The sequence below is a fragment of the Giraffa tippelskirchi genome, chromosome 5, assembly GCF_054371585.1.
Source record: "Giraffa tippelskirchi isolate mGirTip1 chromosome 5, T2T-mGirTip1v1.2.pri, whole genome shotgun sequence".
Lineage (NCBI taxonomy): Eukaryota > Metazoa > Chordata > Mammalia > Artiodactyla > Giraffidae > Giraffa > Giraffa tippelskirchi.
Genome location: NC_137279.1, coordinates 112430248 through 112439670, shown reverse-complemented (window position 1 = coordinate 112439670; position 9423 = coordinate 112430248).

Here is a 9423-nt window from a genome sequence, read left to right as displayed (position 1 = left end):
ATAACCTTGGGCTTGGGGGTATGGGGGGAGTCCTGTTCTTCCCCTCCATGGCACTCCACGTGGCCAGGCTAGCCACAAGCTGCCAGGTTCCCTGGCCTGCAGCGGCCCAGAAGGGGAAGGAGTGGGATGGAGACTCAGAACCAGAGCTGTCTACCCTACTCCAGCCCCGTCTAGTGCCTGCTCAGAACTCACCGACTTCACAATCCCCGGCCTCCCCACTCCCCAGGCCCTTCCCCGAGTGTCAGCAGCAATTTCCTGGCAGACCTGGTGACAGTAGCCTGATCCGGCCCAGGGGAAACCCAATGCCATGGTGTCAGCAGCGGGTGTCCCTTGGTGTCTGGGGAATGGGGCTGAGACTGTGCAGAGCTAAGCTGCCCGAGGGGGTGGAAGCGTTGTGATCACCCTGCCCCCACGGTCCCTGTTCCTTCCATACTCAGTACAGGCAGCTGTGCCCACTCCGCCTGCACCTGAGGACCCTGGCAAAGACGCTTCTTTCCTCTTCATAGCTGGACCAAAGCTAAAAAGTCACCCACACACTGGAGACAGCACCTGGGGTACTGGTGCCTGGCTCTGAATCAGCACATGCCCTTTCTGATCTTGCTCCAGCATTCAGAGAGATGGCTTCATTCCAGATCCCATTGACAGCCAAGAGCCTGTGCCTTCTGCCCCTGCTTTTACCTTGTTGCTGGGTCTGTGCATGACACCCACCTTTTCTGTGGTCCAGAATGCTTGTTATGGGAAGACTGGGTCTCCTCCCCTCTGTATCCCCCTCGAGTCAGTACAGTATTTGCCAAGGACGGAGAGTGGAGGCTGCTCATATTTTGTTTAGTCTAATTGCCACTTAACCCACTGGGGTACTTACATGTGTGTGTGCTAAGTCGCTTCATTCGTGTCTGACTCTTTGTAACCCTATGGACTGTAGCCCGCCAGGCTCCTCTGTCCATGGGGGTTCTTCAGGCAAGAATACTGGAGTGGGTTGTCATGCCCTCCTCATGAATAGAGGAATACTTCTATTTGAAATTTGACTAATGTGGCACTACCGTATGCACATTTTCCTGAATAATGTGTGCATCCCCTGCCTTTGGCACAGAGCAGGGGCAAAGTCCAGTTTGGCTGCATTGGACTGAATCCACTTGACCTACAGAAGGGTGGCGAGACTCACAATGAAAGGGCAGCTCTTTCCCTGATCCCAGCCTGGGAGGGCTGGGAGGTGCATCCAGAGGCATGGGCCAATAGGCCAATGGACATTCATTTGCTTTGGGCCTAAGTCTTAGCTACTGTCCAGTTAAGCTCTTTTCTCAGGGCCATCAGATCTTTGTTGTTGTTACTAGAACTTCTCTCACATGGACCGTCTGATCAAGTGCCCCTGCACCCCTGTCAGTCTTCTGTCCGGGGCACAGCTGCAGATGCACTGCTTGAGGCTGGCAGGTCTCTTTTCTGGGAATCGTGGAATGTTGCCCCTGGGATTCATCTTAGAGTTTGCCTGAAAGTCCTGTCTCCTCCTGTCTCTTCCTCCAGAAGAGGAAACTGAGGCTGAAAATGGCAGGAATTTTCTCAGGCCTGCCCAGCCATTGGAGATTCTACAGCCCAGGTCTCCACATCCAAGTCCCTGCCGGCCTGGACTGTAAGACATCCCCTGCTCCATATGTACTGAGTACTTGTAGTGTGCAGAGCTCTGCACTGTGCCTCAGTGTGTATGTGTGTGTGTGTGTGTGTGTGTGTGTGTGTGTGTGTGCATGCTCAGTCATGTCCGACTCTTTGCAGCCATGGACTGTTGCCCGCCAGGGTCTTCCGTCCATGGAATTTTCCAGGCAAGAATATTGGAGTGGGTTGCCATTTCCTCCTCCAGGGGATCTCCCCAACCCAGGGATTGAACCCACATCTCTTGCATCTCCTGCATTGGTGGGTGGATTCTTTACCACTAGTGCCACCTGGGAAGCTTGTGCCTCAGGTTAGGTAAGCATGTCTCCAAATAAAATATTACAGTTGTTCTCAAACTTGTGGATTTTATGAACCAAGTAAAAATTAAGGGGATGTACATAGGTTTGACAATTATAATTTTTCCAAGAATAGGTTTTCCAGAAGTCCTACTTTCATCATGTTTTGTAACAAGAAAGAACATTTTAAATCAGAACAGGAATGATATTTCAAATTTAAAAGCTGACTAAATGTTATCATATTTTGTTGTTTTTAGTTGCCAAGTTGTGTCCAAATCTTTTGCGACCCCATGGACTGAGCCTGCCAGGTTTCCTTTGAACATGGGTTTCTCCAAGCAAGAATACTGGAGTGGGTTGCCATTTCCTTCTCCAGGGGATCTTCTCCACCCAGGAATCGAACTCCTGTCTCCTATATTAGCAGGTGGACTCTCCTACTGAGTTACCAGGGAAGCCCAAATGTTACCATATGAGGATTATTGATTTTTTCTTTCACCTCTGACTGGCAAAAGTGTCATCAGGACCGAAACCCATCTGTGAACCTGAATTAGAAGACCCGGTTCTGTCCCGAGGAGCTCATGTTTTGATCTAAAGGGGACTGGGGATTGGCTCAGACATCCAGCTATCACCTTACAGTCCCCTCCGGGCAAGGATGGCCCCACAGTGTTGGAGTGTGATTGGCACGTGGACGGAGCCAGTCCAGGCCTTTTTCCTGATGCCCAGAGGCTGGGGAATAGGAGAGCTCTGGGGAAGGCCTCTGGGAGCTCTGCCCTGAGCTGTCTGACGTTATCGTTTCCATCTGGAGGCTTTGATCTGAGAATTAGCCGAGGCTGTCCCATCCATGGAGGTTGGAGCACTAGCCAAAAAACCTGAGCCTGAGGTGATTGTACCAACTTCTCTCCTTGGCTGTGTGACCTTGAATCTCTCTGGGCAGCTTGAATCTCTCTGGGCAGCTTTCCTTGGCTCACAGGGTACATGTAAGGATAACCTCTCGTATAGCAAATGTATAGTCGTACGGCCACAGGGGCTTTTTAAAAAGCAGTTGCTCCAGGATCCCCGAGCACCCACTGGCTCCCTCTTCAGAACCCTCCCCCATACCCCATGGCCCCCAGGTCTTCATGGAACCTGAGATCTACCCAGGGAGATCATTGTTTTCCCAGCCTCTTGCTCCTTCAGGCCTTGATTTCCTCTACATGACCCTGACACCTCGCAATTTCCACTGGGTTCTGTGTGGTTGGCTCACTGTCAGCACCTGTCCCCTCTGGTGCCAGCTCCAGCCCAGATACCCTTGCTCGGACTCTGTGGTGACCCCAGGCAGGGGGTCTTCCTGCCATTGGGTGGTGGAGACCGCAGTCGACTCTCCCTCGACTTCTTCCCATTATCCCTCATTTCAAAGGCCAGGAGAAAGCCCTTTTCTGGAAAAAATGATTCTCTGTTGGCTTTTCTGGGCTCCAGGGGCTTCCTCCAGCCTCACAACATCCTCCCCTTCTGCCTCTTGCCATGCCAGCACAGAGACTGCCGGCTGCTGGCCCTCTGCACTCTTAGGGAAAACCCTGTCTTTCCCTCCCTCCTTCCTATCCTTTTCATCCTTCTCCAGCCCCCGGCCCCCCAGGTCCTCTCCCTCTCAGCCCTTATCTGCCCCAGGATCTGACCTGCAGATGCACTCATGGCTCCGCGTGCTCCTGACCCTGGGATGGCATCACCGCCCAGCCTGCCTGCCCTGGGGCCAGCTCCGGCCTGCTCTCCTTCCCTTTAAAAGCCCCCATGTCTTGAAGCTGATTAAAACAAACACAGCTCATATTTTTGTTCTTAATCCAATTCTGCACTGGGCTAGGGTTGGGGAGGGAGGATAGGATGACAGAAGCACATTCCTCGCCGTGCCAGGGTGAGGGAGAACCAGACCAGGTACCCGCCAAGAACTCTCCAGCGGCTGGGGTGGCCATGGGTCCAAGTGGGGTGCTGCCTGACCTTAGCATAGGGCCCCTCCCTGAGCAGGAGTCAGCTGCTGCTCCCAGAGCAGGTCAGGAGGAAGGGCTCGTTCTCCAGACCTTCACAAGAGGGGAATGAGAGGCCCTTCTGGGAGCAGAGGAGCCAGCTGGGGGGCAGGGGCTCCAAATAGAGGCCTTTATTCTCTCTAGTCTGGAAACAAGACAAGATCCTCTTGTCTCAGCCAACCCCTGCCTGTGACATCCGTGCTCAGCACTTGGCCTTGGCGTTCCTTAGGACACACAGTCCCAGACATGTGCTGTGGACACCTTCCCTTGGTAGGTTTGGCTCATAGGCCCCCAAGGACTCTGTTACTGTCTGAGCCAGAGGTGATGCCTCCATCACCCAGAAATTCCCAACGAAAGGACCGCCTGCCATAGAACATGGAGAGGAGGGAGGGCCCAGTGATAGTGTGTACAGAGTCCAGAGGCCTGGGCTTGAATCTTCCTCTGCCACCTACTAGTTATAGTTTGGCAAGTTATTTCATCTCTTACACTTCAGTTTCATCATCTGTAAAATGGGGGTAGAAGCAGCAGTACCTGCCTCATAGGAGTGTGAGCTGAGAACACAAACACTCAGAACAGTATCTGGCCCTGTATTATAAACTGCACTAAATATATTATCTCTGTTTGGCATGTACTGTACTATATTCTGGAGCCGCACTATATGCCACTACTATAAGAAATCTTGATTATTGTTGTTATCGGATGCAGGTGGGGGTAATCCTAGGTCCATCATCTGATAGCTGTGTGGTCCTAGGCAACCACGCCTGTTCTCTGTGCCTCAGTTTTGCACCTGTAAAATGCGAGCAGCCTCAACCTCGGAGGATGATGGTGAGGTTTAAACATAATAATAACCATGGAAGTTCCTGACACTGTGCATGGCCTATGTTTATGGAATCTTAAAAAATTATGTGATTTCATTGTTAAATGAGACCTTAAGGGACACTCTTGTACAAGAGAGGAGGGAGGAAGATAGTTAAATCAAATAAAGATAGAAAGGGAAAGAGGAGAAGGAAAAGGTAAAAACAAAGTGAAATGGTCCACAGGATGAGGATAGGAGGGAGACTAATGAAGAGGAAGAGGAGAGAATGAGAAGGGAGAGGAAAAACTATGAAAAGAAAATAGCAGAGAAGGAGCTTGATAGAGAAGACAATCAAGAAGGGAGGAGCAGTGAGCAGGATGGAAAGCGGGTTCTGGCAGACCTCAGTGAGGGGTCGTGGGGTCTACTTTGGGAGCTTGGAGGCAGGAGAAGATGGGAGCAGGTGGAGACTCTGGCCACTTCTTCCTTTCCACCAGCCTTCACATCTCCCAAGCTGGGGAGCACACCCCCTGCCCTATTCCCACTGCCCACACACTCAGAGCCAGAGCATTCTCTGCACTAAGGAGGATCAGAGGCCCAGGTGGGGAAAACGCTCCTGCAAGGCTGCTGGGGTGAAGTTCCAGCTCTACACTGGAGAGATGCTTAACAATCTGCACCCCCACCCCACCCCACCCCGTGCCACATCCTTACAAATCTATAGGTTCAGTCTTTCAGGGCCAAACAAGATCTTCAAAATCCATTGTTTGATATACACTAACATATGTAAAACAGTCAGTGGGAATTTGCTGTATAATTCAGGGAACTCAAACCAGGGCTCTGTGACAACCTTGAGGGGTGGGATGGGGTGGGAGGTGGGAGAGAGGCTCACAAGGGAAGGGACATATGTTTACCTATGGCTGATCCATGTTGATGTATGGCAGAAACCAACACAATATTGTAATTATTCTTCAATTAAAAATAAATTAAGAAAAAAAATCACTGTGGCTTTAGATCAGTCATTCCGTCAGCACCAACTTGGTGAGGCCTTATTCTGAGCCCTATCAAAGGACAGAGGGGCCAGTCAGAGGGACACCTCAGAAGACTGCCTGGCCCATGGAGGCTGGATGACTGGCTAGGCCTTGCTGAGATATCCTTGCCTCCCTGGTGCAAGGCTCCCTTGTTCTCCTTCCCTGCCCCACTGGTCACTAGGCTTGGGCTGTGATAATTCCCTACACCACAGCTAGAAACCACAGTGTATCAGTAGGTCAGGGGGAGGGGGACTAGAAATGGCCCGTAAAAGCCTCGGGCTCCCCATAAATGCAGAGCAGGCCTTTGAAAGCCCAAAGCACTTTTATGTGCTAGTTAAAGGGCCTTCCTGTTGGGTCGCCAGGATTTACAGGGAGGTGGGGGGGGGTGGGGTGAGGTGAGGCCAAGTGCAGCCTCCACCTACTGACACTCCCTGGGCTTTGCTGAGCTTCAACCTTCTGGATCCCAGAGGAGAAAGGAGGAAGGGGAGGGCTTAGCGACTTCTTGGCTGTCACACTCCATTTACAAAGCAGGGACTTCGAGGCTCCTCCTTGGCCCTTTGAGATCCTGAAGCAGCTCCCTGGGGCAGTGATGACTAAGGCAGGGACGTATTCCAGGCCAGCAGCGCCCATAGCTGTGGGGAAGGAGTCCCTGGAAACAGAGGCAGAGGCCAGGCTACCCATGTGGTGTTCAAGTACATAGGAGTAGGAGAGTCCAAATGGCTTTGTTTGGAGAGATTGTCCCATGACCAGTCTCGCTGTGCCCTGTGTCTGATGCCAGCATTAAGGGATCACGGGGAGAGAGCCGAGCATCCGCTTCCATCTCGACTCTGTGAGTTACGGATGCCTGTCCATCAATCTGTCTCCATGGGGCACCCTGTAGGAATGCTATGTCCATGAATTTGAACTTCAAAAAATAAAAAGGGAAAAGCCCAATAAAGTTAGTGTGCTATGCTGGCTACCATCCATCATGGAACAATGAGTTTACTTTCCTCTCTGTGAGAGCTGAGAAAGACCCTCCCTGACCTGTGTGGAGGGGCAAGGTGCCCCTCTGTGTTCTGTGTTCTTCCAGAGCATGCTGTGCTCACACCCACATGGGGCCTGCCAGCATCATGTGAAGACCCAGCGTGTTCTGAAGGAAAGAACCAAGAACCCATGCTGTGCATGTGTGTGCTCAGTTATGTCTGACTCTTGGTGATTCCATGGACTGCAGCCTGCCAGGCTCTTCTGTCCATGGGATTCTCCAGGCAAGAATACTGGAGTGAGTTACCATTCCTGTTCCAGAGGATCTTCCCAACCCAGGGATCTAACCCACCTCTCCTGTGTCTCCTGCATTGGCAAGTGGATTCTTCACCACTGTGCCACCTGGAAAACACACCCCTGGAGCCAGGCATTGTGCCTGGTGATTCACTCACATTGCCCCATATTGTCCCATTTCAACCTCCCACTGCTCTGCGAGGGAGACACCAGTGATCTCCCCATTTTACAGTTCAGAACAGAGAACTAGCAAGTGCCAACCTCTTCTCCTGTGTCAGACCCATTTGAGAAACAATATGTGCATTCTCCCCTTTCATCCTCCCAACCTCCCGGCTAAGTCATATCAACCCTGATTTGCTTATGAGGAAATGGAGGCCCACAGGAGTTTGTTGACTTGGGGAAGGTCCAGGTGGGTAGCACCCAGCCCAGAGTGCCTTATCCCTCCCTTTGTTTCACTTGAGCTGTGGGTATCCCACTGTGCTTGTGCTCAGATGCCAGCATGTGTGGGGAGAAGAGCCCCACTCCTCTGCTGATGTCTGAGGAGTCAGCTTTTGGCCGTTAGGCCTGACTTGTCTTGGTTTTTCTAACAGCCCCATCCCCTGGCTCTAGCTGCCCTCTCTTGGATCACTTCATCCCTCCTGGGGAGCAGCAGCCACAGCACTCTCAGCCTCCTAGGCATGAGACCCTGGGGCCCTGTACCCAGGCAGGGGGATTTCTGCATTGACCTCGCTCTGACCCCTGAACTGGCCCCAGGTGCCCATTGTGGCCTCAGGCCTCTGGCATTCTTCCCTAACGCTGCAGCTCCCCTCTGCTCCTCTGTGACCCTATTGAGTTTCCCCAGGTCTGGCCAAACACACACTGCCATATGGGAGAGGGTTACATTTCCTGTATATGTGTCAAAATATCTGAGCGGATGTGAAATAGATCAGACATGTATAAAAATAAACTTTTACTGGGTGACTGACTACTCCCCTCCAAGGGGAACCAGCGATGCACTCTTCATCTGGGGCCCAGAAGCTTGGCTAGGGCCATGGGGACCATTCCCTACACCCGGCTCCCCACGGCTGTCCCCACTCACTTCCTCGGGCTAGGCGCTGGCTCTTCTCCTGGAAGGCATTCTCCCAGGGGTCCACAGGCGAAGAGACCCTCCAGAAGAGGGCTGCAAGTAGCAAGCTACCTCTCTGGCCCCAGTTTCTTGTTAGGGGTAGCAGGTCTTGCTCTTTGAGTTCCATTTCCTCTGGCAACCTATGATTCTACTACCCTGGCATCCCCAGGCTAGGCCACAGTAGGACCGTCTCATCACCTCTTCTGTTGAGCAGAACAGGAGGGTTACACCTCAGCTGTCCTCTTCCTGTTGCATTAGTGTGAGGCCTGGTGGACTGTAGCTCAGGGTTCTCTCTGTCCAGGCACCTCTGCTTGAGTTTACCACAAAGGCTTGTCAAAAGCTTCTGTGTGTCAAGGTCATTTTGCCCATCCTCCTGCTTCTGGCCAACTGGTTCAATTAAACAAGGCTTTTTCTCTTTATTGGACTTTCCAGGTGACACTAGTGGTAAAGAACCTAGCTGCCAGGGCAGGAGACATGAGACACGGGTTTGATCCCTGGATCAGGAAGATCTCCTGGAGGCCGGCATGGCAACCCACTCTGGTATTCTTGCCTGGAGAATCCCATGGACAGAGGAGCCTGTCTACAGTCCACAGGGTTGCAAAATCCATAGGGTCGAAAAGAGTCGGACATGACTGAAGTGACTTAGCATGCACACATGTACATTCTCTTTATTGCTAAAAGTTTACAGGAAGCAGCATACCAGCTTTATATCAGAAAATTTCCCCTAATTGTTACCCTAAATTCTTCTGCACCAAGATCCCCTTTTACCCTTCTCCCCAGTCATGAGCTAGAGAGGATCGTCTGTGGTTTTGGACAGCTCAGGAGATTCCTGCGCTGACCACTCTGTGACCCCTGAAGCAACTGAGGGGAGAAGAGCTTCTCTGCCAACCCATGAGATTCCCACAAGACCCCATTCTTGGGCCGCTGGTTTCTGTCTGGCAAACAACCCAGCCCGGTTACTTCTGTCTTTGCTCAGCCAAGGGCCCAGAGGGTCTCAGGGCTGAAGATCAGATCTCCAGCACATAAACTTCATCAGAAGCCAGGGTCTCGATTCCATTTCCCCACAACTCTCCAGGCTGGAGGCTTCCTCTTCTCTTGGCTCCCACACCCTGCTTTCTGGTCCTGGGCTGTCACTGCAGACACACCACTCCTATAGACACCAGCATCTGTTGGGCATCTGCAAGCCAGTGTCCAGAGTTAGGGCTGCAAGACCAGCTCTCAGCCTCCAATCAGCCTGACTCTCCCGTCTCCTGGCCACTGCCCACTGCCTCCCAGGCCTCTCTGAAGCACCTGAGTCCATACCAACTGAAAATGC